Source organism: Sturnus vulgaris, chromosome 2 (assembly GCF_052056855.1).
Source record: "Sturnus vulgaris isolate bStuVul1 chromosome 2, bStuVul1.hap1, whole genome shotgun sequence".
NCBI lineage: Eukaryota > Metazoa > Chordata > Aves > Passeriformes > Sturnidae > Sturnus > Sturnus vulgaris.
In genome coordinates, this window is record NC_142244.1 from 56,765,400 (window position 1) to 56,786,101 (window position 20,702).

The window sequence follows — 20,702 nt, forward strand, 5'->3', positions numbered from 1 at the left end:
GATTTCCCACCACACTCAGTGTTTGTACAAAGCTGGCACAACCAGCCTGAAGCTTCCATGGGCCACCAGATAAAACAAACAAATACCCCTGAAGCCACCCTAGTGATTTGCTGAGGTTTATTTGCCTATTTATACCATTGAAGCTGTCAGAGGGCAAGGGAATGAGAAGAAAAATGATATTTTCCTTAAAAAAAAAAAAAGTGAGAAAAAAAATAGAGAATCAAGTGTTGTGAGAATCAAGCTCCATTTTTTCATGGTGTTTTCAGAGGTCTTAGTAGTCACCTTCTGGGAAATGTATTAGAAAAAAGACTAATATTTCTAAGATGAAAATCAGCTTAATGTATCCTTTAAGGCAATGACAATTACATCAGTAATATTTCCTCAGAATCTTTCCATCAATATAAGGCACTCATTTAATTGTGTCACTCAAATAACATTGCAGTTGTGGGTCAAAAATGTAATTAATTTTCCTGCATTTCCTTACCACTGAGGTTAACAGATGTACCCACTCCAGTGATATGTCCGTATGAATGTCTGTCTACACACTGAATAAATGACTGAGGATATCAGTCAAGCTGCCCCTGGGAGTGGCCTCATATTTTTTGGATAAGCTTCAGATAAAAGTCTAAACATCTGGATACTTATAAAAATCATCCAGAGCTCCTGGATGTTGAGTCTTTTCTCTCATTCATTTGGACTGAAATTGTCAGTGGGCACAGAAGTGTTGTAATGTGAGGTGTAATCAGCCAGTGGACAGAAATAGGAATCAGATGTCTTTCAAATAAAACTCGCCTCTCCATCAGCAATCCTCTAGCGAATCTCCCACACCTGTGGATGAGGGTTATGCTGCTGTTACTGCCATTCAGAACTCTTTTAATGCTGGATGTATTTTTTAAAAGACAGCTCTCGCAGCTTATAAAGCAAGGTTTTGGCTTCAGCTAATGAAAAGCATTAGTGTACTGTGGGAGGTGCAGGGAGAAAAAGATTATAATTAAATCTCTCCACTCCTCTCCCGTCTCTAAGGGCTTGGATAAGAAACAGTTCTGCTGGGCAGCTGAATTTTAGCTAAATAAGATAGCTGGGGGAGGGAGCCTTCTTGGTGGTTTCATATATGCTTGCACATGTGGTAGGGCCAGGGAACATTTCTGATGAAAATAAAAGTGTTCTGGGCTCAATCCAGCTGAAAATACCGGCAGCCTGCCGGGCCCTGCAACTTTCATAAGGTTGCAGATCCTGGCTCCTAGCAGGAAGTTTGGCCCAGCCACTGTAGAAGGCCCAGCAAGCAAAACAACAGTTTTATGCCTGAAAATTGTACATCAAATTGGGAGAGGCAGGAGGGTGTGCACCAGCATGCTCCCTCTATTCCAATGCTGCCAAGGTTGGGCTCCTTCTTGTCCCTTCAATCCCCCTTGCCCTACACCCTGCGAGCACAGCCAAGAAATTGTAGGAGCCAAACGCTGGAGGCTGTGGCTCCTCTGCTCACAAAAAATGGCCTTGGTATCTCTAGGCTGTCAGTGATGACCAGTAATGGCCTGCTGCAGGGTGAACATGACTCTCTTCTCATCCTCCTGTGTGTTCCTTTTACTGTCAGCCCCTCCTGAGTTTGATTTGGTCTTGCAGAGCAAGTGTTTGTTGAAATGATTTAGGGTTTGCATTAATGTCTATAGCACCCTTTAAGTACATCACAAGCGGGTCTTTATAAGAAGTTAAGTTTGAAACAATGTAGGTGCAACGTGCCAAAAAAATACAGCTATTGAAAACAGAAGACTAAAACACCCCAAACAATATTTTAAAACTTCTGAAGGAATTTGATATAAAACCTTTTCTTGGAGGGGAAAAGTCGGATTCATGGGAGATGAATGTTGGATTGCTGGGAGATGTGTTTAATACACTCTTAGGTTGAGAATGGAGACTGAACATATGTGGGGAAAAGAAAACCCAAAAAAAACCAAGCTCATAACCTCAGGCAGATACTAGAGACATGGGCAACAAAAATGTTTTAAACTTCATGCTATAGAAGTAATTCCTGCAGCTGTTTGGACCAGACTCAGCTCTGCATCATCTCAGTATTTGCATCTCATCACCCTAAAACCACTGGTGGTCCAGAACTTCTCACATCATGACAAGATGGCCCATTCCAGGACCAGAAACAGGGACAATGTGAGCAGTGTCAGATCACCTTTCTGATATACAATCAAATGCAGCTGCAAAATTTTGCTCTAAATTTCTTTTAAAAGTTAAAAACACAAGTTTCTACCAGAGCACAATCCTGATTCTGGCAACACTGCACCTTTCTCGGGGTTATACTGCTCTGGAAGAGTGGAAAGGCCCATAGTCACACTGCTTTCCACCCATGGAAAGAGGTTTTTTCAAAAACTTGTTGTTTTGTTGGTTTTTTTTTTCTTCCAAAAACATGCCTTACAAGGAATGTTCACAAGCACATAAAACATGGAATATAATGAATAATAATGTTGAAGTAAAACCAGGCTGCTAGTGCCCCTTATGGTCTCTTTAATCACTGATTAAAGCCCTTGCACCTACAGACATCTCATGTAATTTAAACTAGCAGTAATTAGTCCCTATCTAAAAGAGTACTTAAAAATATACATCAAACCACCATGAGGAGTGACACCCTAAGATGACACACTTGCACATTGTGCTGAGGCCTGCATTTTCCCTTTCCTGTAGGGGAACAGCTCTTTTTCCCGTGACCATAGAGTTAACTTGAAAATTTGCCTGCCATTCTTTTATTTTTCTGTTATAGTAAAGCTTACTCAAATATTTCAGCTGTGGTTGGACAGCAGGTCTGATTCTGTGCTTGGGAAGTGACCAAAATTTTGCTCTTGATTTCAGTGTATTCAGGATTAGGTCTTATCAAGCAGCAGCCATCCAGTAAGTATGTGTGTGACCTGTGTTTTCAGAGTTTCTCAGCATCTTGGACTACCACATCAGTCTCTCCTTTAGAAGCATATATTTGACGAGAATGTAAATACCATTTATATACATTTATATATGCACATGCATACACACACTCACTCCAACATGCATATACATATAATAATATAATAATAATAACTATTATAATAATATAATAATAATATAACTATTTTACCAGAACTGTGCAAACCTGTTACCTCATCAAAATACAAGCCAATATTACTTGAATGATGGAAATCTTTGCTTCTCACTGCAGTTGTCTTTTGAATTAAACAAAGACAACACTTTTATCAGAAATACATCTAGACATGTAATCCAAATGACACAGAGCCTGTTAAGCACAGAGAGATATTTTACTTTCAGTTATACCAATGTAACTGCTGCTCAAGATGAAAGACATCCCTCTGATCTTACACCAGGAAGATGTACTTCTGAGCAAAAGACATAAAAGACCTGTCAGACTTGTGCTCCTCAGTGGGATTTGCATCTGTAAGTGGGCCTGTTTGAGTTGAAGACATGTGTACATTCATTATGGGAGCTTTTCTCCTTCCCCTAAGTGCAACATATGGATACAGACATAACCGCATTACATATAAAAATGTAATAAAATGTTTTGCTTGCAAACATGTAATAAAAAACTAACACATCATTTTATGAGAGAGTATTTGTGCATAATCTGATTCTTACATTACAACATGTTTCAAATAATATAGTATAATGCTCTCACCTTGAAGTGATAGCCTGCATAGAAAGATGACACATGGGATAAGCCAGGAGCCCTTTGCTCTTGCAAATACACTCTAAAAACAGGCTGGAGCTCTCAGAAGAAATGCACTGAATGGGTTTACACCAGGGGCTCACTGGTGTGGGTAGCACTCCATAGGACCTTGGTAGCATTGCTTGGGAAAGGCCCAGGACCAAGGTCCCAGCAGTCCATAGCTCCCTGGAAGAGCCATCTTCCCTTAAGGCCACATTGCAGCTTGGCTCATAATGGATAGGAGTCATGTACAATGTGTTCCACTTGTATAAATGGCACCTCCACCCCAGGTCTTTGATGTGCTTTCCAGGGCAGTGATGATAAATTTTAAACAAACATCGTGGGAAGGCCACACCTCCATCCTTGTCCCATTCAACTGCTGCTTTCTGCTGAAGTGCCAGTCTTTGTGCATTGCACTGAGAAGCAATGTGTTATTCCAGATAGTCCTGTGAGAGCTCTGAGAGTCACTCTGCCTTGGGCCAGGGCAGCTGGCAGTATTTCAGACCACATAAAAGCTGCCACATGATGGAGTCAGGACCATTTGCAAAGAGCTGTGAGCGCAGTGCATCGGGACAAGCGCACAATATGAGCAGGGGGGGATAACGTGACAAGGGAGGGAGGCAGTGAGACAGTGGGGACACCACGTGCCTGGTGTAAGTCTGGGGCAGAAGGGACACATCTGCACACAGAAATGAAGTCAATGAAATTGCAGTGTCTCAGAAAGCCTCTCGGAATAGGCACAGTAGTCCTTGCTGTATGTATGTCTAGAAATGCACATCACAGCATTAGTTACGGACTTCCACAGAGAAGCAAAAGGGGTTGCTTCTTCCATCTTAAAAATAATTTCCTTATTGTAATGATGGCACACAATGACACTGTTCTTTCAGTATTTAGGTACTGAATTCCCCTTTTTTAGAAGGGACTTAAACTTGAGTGACCTGTGGACCCACCATCTATGTACTGAGCCCTCTTTGTTATTTGTGCTTTTTGGAGAGATTATGCTCTCATGATTTATATAAAGAGTCTGTCGTCTTAGAGGGGATTTCATATGACCCCATGATCCCATTATTTAAGTACTAAGATCCTTCTTGTTAGAGGTTACTTTAAACCACCATTTACACACTCGGTTCCCCAGAATAGGGCTTTCCCCAGCAGTGTCAATAAAGTTAGCTTTTGTTCAAGTGATCTTCCTCAGCAATTAAATCACACTTGAATGGCAACAATCCTATTTTTTATAGCATGGTCTCAGTCTGGCTGCATCCACCCATGCCAGTGGCATGTTAAGCAAAATCCAAACCCAAGAGTGGATGTTGACTGTGGGTAGCACAGCCATGACTGTGGCTGCGAGTCCCATCAGTCAGCACAAGAGTGCAAGGACTGAGCATGGAATGGTGCTGGCATCCCAGAAGACTGTGATGAACTTCTGAAATAAAACATGCTCAGGCAAACCCACAAGTCATTGCCATAGCAAACTGACACGATGAAAGGAACTAAATTTGAAACTACTGTGTCCTTGCCTTTTTATCTCAAACATTTCCCATTTGTGAACCATGTGCTTTGTGGGCAGTTATGCTGGTAGCATAAGATTAAAAGCTTTGTTTTAGCATGTTTAGGTGAAGAATGCTTAATAGAACTCACAGAGAATAAATACTAGGACACTTTTAATTATAAGTGGAGACCGGCTCTTGCAAATTTCAGGGATCCAAAAGAAAAACCAGGAAAAAGCATATTGAGGAATGTTGCTATTTTTAGAAGACAAGTACTGTGGGGACCAGAGCGTTTCAATTCCACAAACAAGAGACAGAAGGAGAAAGATAACTCGGTATACAGGAAGTACAATGGTAATATATAAGACGTGGCAGGAAAAGAATGATGTAGACACAAATATGGCAATGTGGACTTACTTTACAGAAAGTAAAGGCACAGGGAAATAAATGAGTCTACTGAATACCTGTCTTTCCATTGTACCACTGTATAGGTGGATCATGAAAGGAAAAGAGGCCTATGAGGAGTTCCTGTAGGAATTTCATAGTTTAGAGACAGCAAAAATTCTTTTAAAGATGAAACCAGTGATGTTTGAAATAAATCATTCCATGAGACTCTTCACAAACAGCAAAAGGAGCTAGGTGCTGCTCACATAAGTATTACAGAGCAATATACCTACAGAGGCTGTTAAAAATCACTTGTTCCAGAGGAAGATGTATCTGAGGTGACCTTTGGCATAGTGGTCTAATATTTAGGAGATTCTTAATAGATTTTAGTGTATCAGGATACTTTCAGATAACTGAGATGTTGACTTCGTGCCAGGATTCATGAAGGCGAATAGGTAACTATAAACAAAAGTAATGAGAAATTCTTTCATCAGACAGAAATTTTAAGAAAAAAAATAAATAAAGTGAAAAATCATCAATAAAGGAAGCAGAATAGAGTCTTTCCTAGTCACTTGGCTATTCTATTCTTTAACTTGTTCTAGATCGATGACTTAAAAAACCCCACAGTAGATTGAAGAAATTATATGACCCAATAGAGGTATTTTATTTGGTATTCAAGTATAAAATGTTCTTACAATAAAGCTGAAGCAAATTTTGAAATTAAACATTTCAGACTAAAACATTCAAATACTTAGTTTTTAAAATGTCAACCCAATGCTTTTCAGCTGTTTTTTAGATTCTCCTTCTAGCCATACATATATGAAAACACGTGTTTTCAGCTGTAATAATTTCAGAGATGTAACATTAATTCAGAAATTTTATTGATCTGTTTCAATTTGCATTTTTCAATGGGAAAAGGGAAGTTTTAAAGAAACTTTTCACTCAAATGTAACAAGGAAATAATAGATTTGAAAATATTGCCAATCAATATTGTTGGAAATACAGATATAATTTTACATTTGTACATAACCGCAGGAACACAGATGTTGGAACATTATGTACAGTTCTGGTCATCCCATATTTATAAAAATGCATTGAAAAACTGAAGAAGAAATAACAAAATGAGCCAGGAAAAATATTCCTGTATGGGAAAAAAAAATTCTGCACAGTGCAAGACCTAAAAATCTGATCAAAAAGAGGATGAGTAAGTAACTTGAATGTGCCACACGTTCTTTCATCATAAGATATTCTGGGACTAAAGTGAAGAAAAGTACAACTGAAGAAAACATTTTGGAAAGGCAAAGCAATTTATTGTCCCAAAAGTCTGCACTTCAAGGCTAGATGTCTATATGGATGGCTGTGATTCAGAGAAACTCCAGGTAAAAAACATGATATGGAACAAATTTAATTTAAAACAAACAAACAAACAAGCACATAACAACCCCCAAAACCAAACAAAACTGAACAAAATCATGGCCTGTTTTTTCCTGGGAAATCAATCCTGATGATCTAATAGCCTTTCTGGGCACACATGTGTGACTTGCTGACTGTGTTTCTATAGATAACACTTTGTGGAGCAGACCCAAGTCTTCCTGCACATCCAATTTACCTTTTCTTGGCAGAGCCCTGAGAGGAGAGATAGTTGTGCAGCTATTGCCAAAGCTAACAAGAAGTGTATCTTAGACAAGACAAAGCCCTGCTTGCAGAGAGATTTAAGCTGAAGTGATGCATGTCTTCAAGCAAAGTCATGAACACTCTGGAGCCAATTCTGCCTTGGGTTCCTTGCTGCTCTTGCATGGTGCTAAATGATGGATGAATTCAGGGCTGCTGTTGCCCTCCCTATGCACATCTGTGCCTTAGGATTTCTAATGCTTCATGGTATTGAGACAGAAGTTCTGTAACACTCTTGTCCCACTTCTATAACAAAGCCATTAAGAACTCATTTCAATCTTTATCTCTCCATTGATTCCTAAAGGTTTTAGTCAGTGCCTGAAATTTGTCCACAGTGGTCTGCTGTACCCAGAGCTCCCAGCCCAACTTGAGTTACTGTCTTCAGAGAGGCCTGAGCCTTCAAGAGGTTTTATTTCCTACCCCTGTGCTTCTTAACTTGGAGTCTTCAACTCCTCTTATACAAACTGACAGTGCAAAAAAGGATTTGGGGATCATGTCTAAAATGATTTGGAATTTGACTCTCATAAATCCTTATCTGTTAGAGAGCTGGAATTTTCCTTTTTCAAGGAACACAAACAAACCTCATTTCTTTTTAGAAGTCCAAATATCCCGGAAAGCTAATTGCAAAATAATACTGACTGTACAGACACATGTGCATAGTGCTCCATCCTGACTGTCAGCTAACATGAAAATTCAGATAATCAACACCATTAAAATCAATAGGAAAACTTAATGTGAGAGAGTAAACTTTGCAGGACCCAATCCTCTGCAGAGTTTCTTTGTTCCCAGAGACATTTTGTGCTTCACTAAGTAAAAAAACTCAACGTATTTCAAAGTGAAATTTTGCAGGCCATTGATCTAAAATGTGAGCTAGTTCCTTTGGGTATTTTGTAAAATCAGAAACAACATATTTATTTAATTTAGAAAAATTACTTCCGTCCAAGGCTGTTTCTCAAGAAATATTCATGACAGCCAAATTTGCAAACTCGCTACTTATACGTGCCAGGCATAGCATAAAGATAAATAGCTCAATACTTTGTGAAATCTTGCTGAACAGGAATTACACATTGGATTTTAACAGATCTTAAAAGAGCTTCCAATGTCCTGGAAAAATAATCACAGTTTTAAAAGGCTAGTAAATCTTTGCATGGTAGTTAGCAAATGTTTCAATAAACTGTAAAGATTCCTTCTAACAATTTTCATACCTAGTCACTGAATGATTAACCATGTTGCTTTTTCTAAAGTTTACATTAAAATAATAAGAAATATACTTTCCAAAATAGTAAAACATTGGGATTCTTATGCCAATAGGAAAAGCCAAGGGCATTAAAAATTAAAGATGACATCTCCAATCTGGATTTTGACCCTAGCTAAGTAATTTTCATGCTTCTGGACTCTCTTGGTCCCCTGAGCAAAATGGACAAGACCATTCTCCCAAAAGTTGAGGGTATACCTGACCTAAATTCTTTCAGATTACAAATCTAGGGAGCAGAAACCCTGAATTTGTTTGTGTTGTTGCATAAGGCATGGTACACTTTGCAGAAATAACTGCTGAAATAACTAAGTGAATAATGAACAAAGTGATAGTCTGAAGAGAAAAAAAAAAGAGTGTTTGGTTGTGTTACCTGGTTTAAAGGAGTTTAAAATTTCTCTTCTCTGCTTCATTATTTTCTTCTTTATGTTTTTTAAGTATATCCCTACCTTGAAATGTGATAAAAGTTGAGGTTTTTTTCTCTGAAAAAAAAAATCAATCTTTTTTAATAAAAGCCTCTGAATGTTGGGGAGTGTATGTGGGGTTGTGCGTGGTATTTATTTGTCCTGAAAAACATAAAGATAAAACATGCAGAAAATACTCAGATGGAAACAAAATTTTGCTACCAGTCAGAAAGCTCACTTCTACTTCCTTGGAAACGTAAGATTAAAGGTTCATTTTGCCCTGAACCAGGCATCCTGTACCAAACATCAAAGAGCAAAAAAATAGCAATTCTTCACCAGAATACTGTCTAGGAGTCATGGCTCAGACACCTTCTGTGCTGGGGTTGGTGTCTTTGTATGTAGTAGCACACACAGGATTTGTCCCCCAAACCTTTATTGTCATCTTGTTTGAAGGACATCTCAGCATAAACACACGTGAAAGAGTTTCCTTTTGCTGGCTCTCAGCCTGACATCTGCTTGATGTTCTTGTCCTGTGTGAGAGTTTTATTCACCTTCTCACCTCTCTCATTCAGCATTTCAGTTAAAAACTCTGAGGTCTTCATGGTGTAGACCAGAACGGAATAATTTATGGACAGTTCAATAAAGCTAAAATTAAATGTTATATTTGCAATTAAGTGCCAAACTTTCAATGAGATTCTTGTGAAACATGTCCATTTTGTAAAATCAGGGAAACTTTTTCTGACCAAAAAAACCTGTCTTCTGGAAAATTTTCAAGCTTCTTTTAGTGTTATGCTACATTGTTGGCTAAAGAAGCTCAGTAAGGACTCTTTATTTTTATTTTAATACAAGGTGTCAAAATTAATTATCAGAAATTTCACTGACATAAAGGAAAATATTTCGGCCAGGGCATTCATTGTTATAAAGACTATTACCAGAATTTTCATGCTGCAGCCATAACCACATATTCATATAGACTAACTAAATAAAATACAGATTTCAAGCAAGGGTAGAATTTTTGGCTATTACACACAAGACAATATCTTTTGTGAAGTTTGACTTTTATCAGTTCACGCTGTTCAGCGCTGACTACGGATGTTTTGGACACTTCACAATCTGCTCATTTAAAGAAGTTAACTCAGAAATGAGGGAGGCCAGAACCTGTCACTCTTATGGAGCAGTCTCAAGTAAGTAATGGTAAAAAGGTAATTTTGTATTTGGTATCTGTACCCTGCCTCAGCCCCACTTCAGCTGCCTAGCTCCTGCAGAAGGCTCTCAGTCGCTCAAACGTATTTTCCCCTTTATAAATCCATGCTGTCTTCTAGTCACTGACTTGTCCTTAATGTGTTTGGAAATGGTTTTGTTCCATCACTTTCCTAATGATTGGGTTGAGGCTCATAGTTCCCACATCCTCCTTCAGGTCATTCTTGATGATAAGAGTGAAATTTGCTCCACTCCTAAGGAGTCTTCTGAGAGACCCATGACTTTTTCAAGACCATCAGGAGCAGCCTCACAGTGGCAACCCCAGTTCCCCCTCATTCATGGTGGACGTTGCCAGGTTCATGGGCATGGGCACATTTGGTTTGTTTAAATATTCCCTAACCTGGTCCTTCTCCACCAAGGGAAGTTCAGGCTTGTTCCCACCTTTTCCACCAGTTTCAGGAACCTGGGATTCCTGAAGGTATATCTTACCAGTAAAGACAAGGAGTAGAGATTTGAGTGCCTTGGTCTTTTTCCATGTCCTTTGTCATGAGGTCTCCTGTCCTATTCTGCGTGAGCCCGCATTTCCCCTGGTCCTCCTTTTGCTGCTGTGGAAGCTTTTCCTCCTCACCTTTCAGGTAGGCTCTGGCTTTCCCAACCCTGCTGCTGAGTATTAGGCAGTACCACCATGTTATTCATCTCTCTCTGCTTCTACTTCTTTAATTGAAGTTTAAAATACCAAGCTTTTTTTAAAAAAAATATATCAGAAAACATTCCAGAGAGGGAAGAATAAGCCTGACAAACTTATGGTAACTCACATTGCTGAAGAGGCACATGGACCACATTTCCTGAATGTTGATGGTTCCTGTCATGTACCATGTTGTCCAGCTGAGGAGTGACAAAGATATAAAAAACCAAAGCCTGATTTTAGCCCAGAAACATCATTCAAAGATGTCTCTGTATGCAGGCTTGGAGACTGCAAAGGCTCCAAGGCTTCACTAAAACAATGGCCTGAGCTGAAATAATACATGTGTGATATGTCAAACACAAGATCATGAAACCTTGGGATCTTTAAGAGAGATATGAGCTGGGAATTATGGAATATTCCTGAGAGGTTTGGCATTAAAAGTGACACCCACTATTGTGACTTTTTCTCATGAATCTGGCAAGAATTATTCATAACACATATTGTTAGGCATGTAAGCTATTTAGCAGGAAAATTGAAATTTTTGTTTTTCTTCTTGGAAGAAGGGAATTCCACATGGGAATACTGAATATTGGGTTGGTCTCCTTCAAGATGCTGGGTAAAGAAAGGATATAAAGAAGATAAATTGAGAATTTTTTTCCACCCAATTTAAAAAAACATATCCTTATTTCAAGGGATTCCAAGTAAATTATTTTTCAGAAATATTCAGAGGGAGAGACAGTGTGCTTAACTAAACACACTAAAATAGTTGATGATTTCTTGAAGCACAAACCTTGGAGAGTGTAGATACTGCTTAAATCTCTTTCTCAGGGTTTGGGGCCAGGGCTTGAGCCAGGTGTCTGAACCTGCATGTAAGCAACTGCACCAAGAGGTGCTTCTACAGGAGTTGCCCCCTTTCTCTTTGGAGGGAAGCTTGGTCTGGAGCTTCTGAACAAGAGTTTTTCAGGAAAGATCTAGTTGAAATAAAGATTTTCTTGTTTCAGCAAATAGTAATTTTTCAATTGAAAACATGTGCTGTGGACTAAGTTTCCTGCTTTGCTCCAAGGCTAGGTATCCTCAGAGTCTGGAGATGTTCAGGAAGGTGGAAAATGCTTCACACGAGGGGCAGAGGGTCCATCATCTCACATGACTGCACAGCAAACATGGAAGATGCAACAACAGGAATGAGCCCAAGCCAGGCCTTTTGTGTAGTCATCCAGAACTGACCAGAACTGACCAGAACTGACCAGAACTGACCAGAACTGACCAGTGGCTTAATGCAGCAGTTTGGGCTGGGAAAGAGTGTCGGTCTCTTTAGGTTGTTGCCTGTCCTGAAGGACTGACATTTTCCAGCACAGGAGGGACTGACAGGAGACTGAGCAAGCTGAGCTACACTCCATGAGAGGGACTTTCTGAATTTGCCATCTCTTCAGAACAGCGAGAAGTTTTATTCTTTAACGTTACTCATTTTTTATGCTTGTGAATACTTTGCCTGTTAAATAAACAGGTTTTTTCCACTTTTCTCCAAGAAAATATTTTTCTCGAACCAGTTGGGGGAGGGTCCACTTGAATCTGCTTTCTAAAGGGACCCCTTTGGAAGTTTCCTCCCAGATTTGCCCTAAACCAGGACAAAAGGCTTGGGGAAACTAAGGACAGGAATATGGGAGACTGGTGAAACTTCTCTAGAAAAATAGATATCTATCCAAAGGATTAAGTGAAAGTTGGCTTTTCTACAAAAGTCCAGGTTTGGACATGTGCATGCTGATGGAATAGCAAATTCCTGTTTTGCAATTACAGCCAGAAAGAGAAATGTTTTCCATTTGCTGCCTCTCCTCCCACTTGCCCAGTGTTGGATGAGAGTGTTATTCAGTTCAGCCGGAGAGATGGAGGGTTGGGGGATAACAGGAGTTTCATGGACAAAAAGAAAGAGACAGGAGTATGAGAAGAAAGGGGGAAAGAGAGGGAGGAGGAGGTAAGGGTCCTGGCACGAATATATATGCAATTCAAACTGTTGCAAAACTGGACCTTGTTAGAATATAAACCTTGTGCGATGGAAATGCAGGTTCTGATATGATTATTTCTGCCGCCTGTGAAGCTAGGAGGTTAAAACAGGGAAATGATAATTCTGAGCAGCAAATGCGGAGGCTGTCCAGGCACTGGTACACCCACACACACTGGGTAGCTGGCCTGGGCCCATGGCAGACCCAGAACCCTGGCCAACTTTCCTTTTTTTTCCCCTTCTCACAAGAAAATGCATGAGGTTAAGCTGACCAGAGAAAGCAAAGCTACCATAGCCTTTTGTGGCCAGTAAAGCCGAGTACAGAGTGTCATTGTCAGGCTGTGTAACACAGTCCACTTTTGTTGTTTACTTGCAGCAGTGGGTGAAAGGAACTGCTCTAAGTTATGTTTGGTGATGAGGAGCCAGGAGAAGGGCTGTCGTGGGAGGAGGCTCTGCTGTCTTCCTGAACTTTCACTTTTGATTTTCAGCTGAGCTGGAAACATGATTCTATTTTGTTATTTTCTTTTAGTGCCTGGACCGGAGGCAAGATGCTCAGCTGGGATAAATCAGCTCTGCTTCCCTGTGGCCGAGGGAGGTCGGAGGATGCACAGTGGTTCTGGATGCAACCCGCCTTGTTTAGAGACTGGAGTGCTTCTTTTCTCTGGTAAAATTGAGACCACCATATTCATGTGCTCAATCATGAAGTATTTGAACATTTCTCAAAAGCAAAACTTCCCAATGACCCAGAGTGCTTTTAAATAAAGAAGTGCCATTGGACCTCGGCAGTGTGAAAGGAGCAGTTGAAATCCCTGTCTTGCCCAGCTGTTAAACCTGTGTTTGATTTCTGAAAAACCTATAGAGAAAAAGGGTTAAAGGAGACCATACAAGAAGTAGAAGAAATAAATTGAATGCACATGTGCAATCATTATTCATACTAACGTTCCTTGTATTACTTCATAACACAGCTGTATACACAAAAAAACCAGTCCAGTTTGGTTTCTTCCTATTTGAATCTTATTAATTTCTGTTTAATGGAACACAAATGTTTGTGCTCTTCATTTTGACGAATGCAGCCTCGTGGTGTATTTGTTAAGCATTAGCTAGCACAGTTGTGACCATCTAATACAAATGTCTCTGGGCCTTTCATGCCTCCTGACAGGACATCTTTTGAGCATGACAGTTGCCATGGGGACGGGTGCAATGCCTATTTGGAAGGAAAATTGGGAGCAATGCTCATTACGTCAAAAACTACATCGGGGAGGGAGGGAAGGAGAATGTTTGCTTCTTGTGCTGACACTTAGCTGCTTGTTTTACCCGCCACCCACACACTTCCATCAAACAATATCTCTTTCAAACGCAGAAGTCAAAGTTTGCATCTCCTATCGTTCCAGCTGGAACAGGCAAGGGCTGTGTGAAATGAATATCATCGTGCTCAGGGCCGGGGCACTGCCTGGCTGGCTCTAGCTGTCACTTCGTAACACAGCAACACTGAGCCCTCTCAGTTTTCCCCTCCTCCCACCCTCGGCCAAAGGCTTTGCAGAGCTCCCAGGGGCACGGCAGGGACACCAGCGTGCTGCGGGGAGGGGGCAGCTGGGGAAGTGTAACCAGCTTACTCAAAAACATCACATTTATTGTGGGCTTACTCTGCTGAGAGAAGGGTCTGCGCCTGTGTGTATCGTAATTTCCATAGATAGGGAAGGTGGCAAAAAAACCACAAAGACCTTCGTATCCTCCCCATCACCCCAGGACACTGTGAGAAGTCGAGGGGAAAGACAACCCAACCTTTTTGTACAAAAAGAGTCCAGAGCTTGCTCTTTCCAAGTATTCCTTAAGTCTGCACATTTCTTCCATTAGAAATTAGCCATCGTTATATTTTTCACTGCCTTGTTCTGTTGACTTAGACTTTCAAAAATCCCCTAAACCCACACTGAGAAAACCCCCAAACCCCGCAAAAACTGGATAGTAGCCAAACAGCTGAAGGGAAAGATGAGGCAGACTTGCCACAAGACCCAGGTTTGAACAGGGGGTGTTTTCAAAGTGCTCAAATGTCTGACTTTGGGTGCTAGTGTAATAGAAAAAAATCATCTTGGTAAAATACAGGAGGTGGCTGAAACACTTTGCTGATATCTGTGGCAGCCACACTGAATTGTCAGGATGGGAGGGATGCTTAGTCCCTGAGATACCCGCATCTTGAAGGATTTGCCTTAAGATCCTGCTTTGCTTTCTGTGTTTTACAGGGGCCAGGTGTTCATGGCAGTGCCCGGGGGTTGCATTTCTCCTGCCCTCAGGACCATATAGGCAATCCAGAACCTATTTAGCCCATGCTCTAGACTTCTCGGAATTGCAACTTCCCTAGCATCTGGGTGAATACAAAGTATGTCCCATATGGAACAGGGACAGGATGGTGGAGATGGAGGTGGCCTCTACTTTGTGGGGGCAGTGTGTGGGTATGTGTCTTTGGGGTTATTTTGTGCTCTCAGAACACTTCTCCATTGTCTTCACTGTAAGATTGCAAACATGAAACGTGATGCAGAGAAAGAGGCATCTTTGACACACTTGCAAGTTTCTTGGCCATCATCAGTCTGCAGGAGTTCTCGCTGGGGACTCCACACCACAGAGGTTCCTTGGCTGGCTCCCTCACTGCAGGCAGCAATTAATTTCTAAGGTTCTATTTACCTTTAAAAGAAGCCCCGAGCTACCAAACCTCAATCCTCCCCTCCTAGAAAGAAATGCCATTATGTGCAGCTGTAACAATTCTCCCTCCCTCCCTCCCTCCCCCTGCCTGCTCAGTCGTGCATTGACAGCTGCCTTTAAACTTGAACTTTCTCTACTCCTGCACAGCCTGCTACCACTTAAACTGCTTGACTAATATCACATCATCTCACAACTGCAGCAGCAGCAGCAGCAGATGTTATCTTGTCTGGGGAGAGAGATTTCCAGGTCTGAGTGCCAGAGCTGCAGTGGGATCTTGTGCATTTCCCATGGAGTCACAGCCCCCAGGAGTCATTAAGCTGATTTTGCATGGGGGTGACAGCGGCAGTCCCAGACAGTGCCCGGACCTTGGTACTCTCCTCTCTCCCCTCCATATCTTTTTGTGGTGTTCATAAAGCCATGTCTGAAAGGAGCAGGCGATTGCCTCTTCCTCATCTTGCCCACCATTTCATGACCACTTGTGGAAAGATCATTTAGCCCCATTAGAGGGCTTTTTCTGTTCATTACGGTGACATGTGTGAAAGTCCAACTTCTCTTAGCTTGCCTGCACAGCCAGGTGCTGCCCTCCAGATTAAGAAATGACACATTTTTCTAGATTATCATTTTATCTAAATGCTGGTGTGTTTTACATGAGTTCATTTTCTGCTACATCAAAATCTACAATCAATTCAATATTTATTCCTATTAAAAAATGTAGAAATGCATTTTTTCTCTCTAAAACAGTTTTCCTCTCAGTAGACACAGCTAAAAAGAGCTATAACATATGAAAAAGTAGCATTGCAACAAGTTTCAGAGTCAACCTGTGCTATCTGTTTGCCTATGGCAAACATGAAGCAATTGAATTCATTTAGCCATCCCTGTCTAATCACACCCTCCATCACCATAATTTATCTGGCCATCTGATCATTTTGTTTTGTTCAAACTTTAGGCCCAATTCTTTGTCCAGATTTATGCGTGCAATGACATGCACATGTCTCTTAGATTTAATGGGAACTGTGAGTATGTCTCTGAAGGAAGAGCTCTAGATCAAAAGTCTATGTTTTCACAAAACTTGCATGAAGACTACTCTGCAGAAGAATGGTCTATAATCGACCACTGTGAATTTATTCTCAGTCTTTCTTTTTGTACTGTCTGATGGTATAATTTTCATAAAAATCTAAACTTATTTGTAAAAACCTAGATTTTCATAATATCTGATATGTTAACAGTTTATCACTTTTACAATGAAAATAATATTTTCAGAACTTCCAGAACTTCTTTATTTAGTTTTGAAGGGATTTAATGTCTTTTAAGTTTTAATTTTTTAATTTTTACACAATGTTCTGGCATTTATGCCAGCGTCAAAATTAAAGCAGAAGACATTTTGAAATAGAAAAGAAGATAAAAATTTAAACTTGCTAAATGACACTTGCATTTCTTGCCTCTGTGATTTTTAAAGATAATTTAAATAAGAGTACTTTAGAGAAGTAACTGCATGCTGTCATGAATTACAGATTGTACAATACTGCAAGAAAGTAGAATAAAAATTAAAACCATATTACATTAACTAAAAGAAAATAAATTTTTAAAAAAGGAATTCTGAAATGAACTTTTTCAAATCATTAGATATTTCCAGTTTCCACTGTGCAGAAAATTTCAGCTGTATTTATTGATGTTCTAAGTCTCTGACAATCTCCATAGATGTTAAGAATCTCAGAGCAGGAAAATAGATGTCATTTCAAAAGACTACTATTACAATTTATTCTGCTCTCTTACAGTGACTTTATTAAGCAGGGAATAAACAGTGGACTAAGTGTTTACTGGGAAGAAACTCCCCTTTCCAAACACTTGAAGTAACTACTTTTTGTTGTATGGCAACCAGGTTTTGAAATTAAGATGTTTCATTCTTCTCTGGTAAAAACCTCCCACACACTTTTGCTTTCTCCTTCTTGCACTGGTTCACAGAGCTGCACTTTGCAGGCAGGGACACAAACTCAGCCCTGGCACAGCCCTGGATTCCCAGGCTTGCCTGCAGCTCTCTTTAGACTTGTGTCTGCTTTTCTGCTCGGGGTCCAACCTTCCATGGAGCTGCACTGCTCACGAGTAATTCGATTTTTCAGAGGGGATGAGTGAACAACACCCTTGGCCTTCATTGGAAAATGAAAACTATGTCCCTGGCAAAAAAAATTCTCCTTAGTCTTTATTCAGTCTTTAATGGTGCTGTGCCATGAGGTGCTCACTCAAGCATCCTCTCTCCTGGGCTGTATTGTATTTTACATATTCAGAGGGTGTTCTGAGCCCAGCATTTTCCTTGGCACTCTGACGACAAATTGTTCCCATCTATTGAAAACAGCACTATTTCTACCATTAGAATGAAAAAAATTATTTGTAGGGAGTTGGATATCCTTTTCTTTTGCAGACAGTCTCTTCCCTGTTTGAATTTGCTTAGCAATACTATAATTATTCAGAGAAACAGCTTCCCGTGAGCCAGCAGTATCAAGAAAGCAAAGTGTCTTACTTTGTTCCAATCACTTCTGTCTTTCTTTCCAAGCTCAGTGAGTAGTCCTTGTGGCCAGGCAGGGGGATGATATCCCCTACCGTGGGTCTTGATCTCTCAAGAAGAAAAGAGTAATTTAGGGAAAGGTAAGAGAGATCCTGATCCAAGAAATACTAGAAGATAAGAAAGGTTTGTTTTCCCAGGGTTTTCTGGTCTTGCTGAAGGCAGCAGCCCTATAAAAACTAGTCAGCTGAAAGGCTTGCTATCTAAGTGCAGGGGTTAGCTTTAGATATCCTCTCCTTGCTGGTGCAGGAATAGGTGGGATTACAAAGAACATAAATGTCTGGTACAGCTCAAGTGTATTTGTGCCAGAACTCCTACAATCTGCTCCTGCTGTCATGGACCCTTGCTTTGTCATGGTCATTCAAAACTAAATCACTGGCTGGTGATTAACACACACACACACACACACACACACACACACACACACACACACACACAAATTAAAAAAAAAATAAAAGCAGAGTTATGGTTTGATATATTTGCTGGGTCTGTATCACTGGTACATGTAAAAGACCATTGTTTTAGCTGGGAAGAGTGCCATCAGAGTTAGGGTTGCATCCAGACAACACAGCACAGCATAGGTTGTCCACAAGCTAACCACAAGACACCATTATCCAGACATCCTTGAGGAAAGAACTAGGAGAAGATGTGCCTGGAGATAATACATCTGGGAAGTTTCCCTTTCCTGAGTCAAATGACTGAATCACTTAAGCAGGATGATACTCTCAACATGCCCTTGGAATAGCCTCCTGGGACTGGTGACTTTCCCTTCTGTTCTTCTCTCTTCCAACACCAGCATTATTAAGTGTAATTTGCTTCCTTTTCCATAACTGAAGCCTAGATTTATGCAAATTTGTGTATTCTGCTACTTCAGCCTGTGTTCTGGCCCACATGCCATTTATACCAAAGCTGGCTGTTCAATCCCTTAATGCATTTCAAGCCTGAGGCCGGTGTCCCAGTTACCCACTACTGAGTTACTTCAGTGTAAATCAGCTCCTCTATCCCTTCCAGGAAGTGCAAGTTCAAAATCAAATGAGAATAGCAATGTTACCATATTTCTTATAATTCCCTTTTTCCTTTTGCACTATCCAGGTCCTTCGTTTTTTTAAACTGTTCTCTTCTCTCCTCCTCCTTCCCATGTGTCCTTCATGAATTCAAAGCCCTCTCTCTTGCCCAAGGGGAGGTTCCTATGCATTTTCTTACAATCAATTTGCTCCTCTTTGACTAACACCCAAATTCCGGCCCTAAATGCTGAAACCGCTCAAAACAGCAGAAAACAATTCCTACTTCATGTTTTCTCAGGGCTACATCCCGGGCTTTGCAACCCCAATACTCCAGCAAACCTCACACTGTATCTTCACAGGGCTTCACACGGTTCATACTTCTTAACAAGGACCATCTGTGTTGCTTCACTCAACATACACACCCATCCTAGGTTTTCTTCCATCCTCTCTATTATGACTGAATGCTTCAGGATTTCTCCACAAATAAAAGGGAATGGAATTTCTATCTTCTTGACAAAGAAGGAAGAAAATAAATCAATTTCTACACAATTTCTCCTCCAAAAGTGATGTGATTTTTAGGGAAAACAATGAGGGCAAAAAGCAGGTTTTATTCCTAACCTTAGCCCCACAGGATGAATTCCCTTTGCATTTGCTCCAGTCAGGCACATGCATAATTCTTGTGCTTATCATTGATTATGCATCTCTGCTCGTGCTCCTCAATCCATGTGGCCCAAAAACCCCCACCAAAGATACAGATCCTAGCAGGAACTTCAAGTTAGATTCCCTCCATGTTCTATAATAAGCAAGCACTTTGCATGGGAAAACATCTCTATATCAAGCTCTCTTTTCTTCATTCTCTGAAGAGGAGTGTTCTATAGTTACTAAAGAAGCTTTGTGCCATATGGTCCCACCTACATGTTCTTCCTTCCTGTTTTCACAGTATATTTTGCGCTATTTAGCCACTTTTTTTTGTTTTGCTGTTGATGTACCCACGGTGATCCAACAACAACTCGTTTCTTGCCGTTCAGCTGTAGAATTGTGACACCAACCATTCTGTGCCTGCATGTGATTGAGTCTAATAGAGGGATGGCCATTTTTCCATAAACTGCTCCTTCCAGCTACATCCTCTGTCTGATCTCCCATTATTAGTAGTGTTAACAGTGTTTTTGTAACAACAGCCAGGGGCTTTGGCCTCTAGTTACAAGAAGCACTGAAATATATTTTTTTCCTTTTCTGTTTCACAATCTATTAAGATCACAGCAAGATCTGCTTTACTTTCTCATCTGGTTTCCCCTTTATTAAATGCAAGTATGTTTTTATGTTGCTAAGTGGGAATGTTGTTAAGTGGAAAAGACAAGTCTGCAAATTTAAAAGAGTGCCAAATGCCCTGTGCAGAATTAATTTGCCTGTCCCTGCCCCCATCTGCCAGTGCCCACAATAGCTCAATGCTTTTTTCTATCATAGTCAGAGAAGGCAGAAACTAAGAAAAAATGCACAAAGCAATGACAGGAAAATAGGAAAATTGAATTTAAAAACTCACAAATGGGAAAAAATAATAGAAGTAATCATCAACAACTAGACAAAAAAGTCAGTGAGCTACAACTCTGTTATCCAACTGAGGGTCATGTCCTGAAATGTCTATGGAACATCGTGAAAATTTTCTGAGCTATTAGA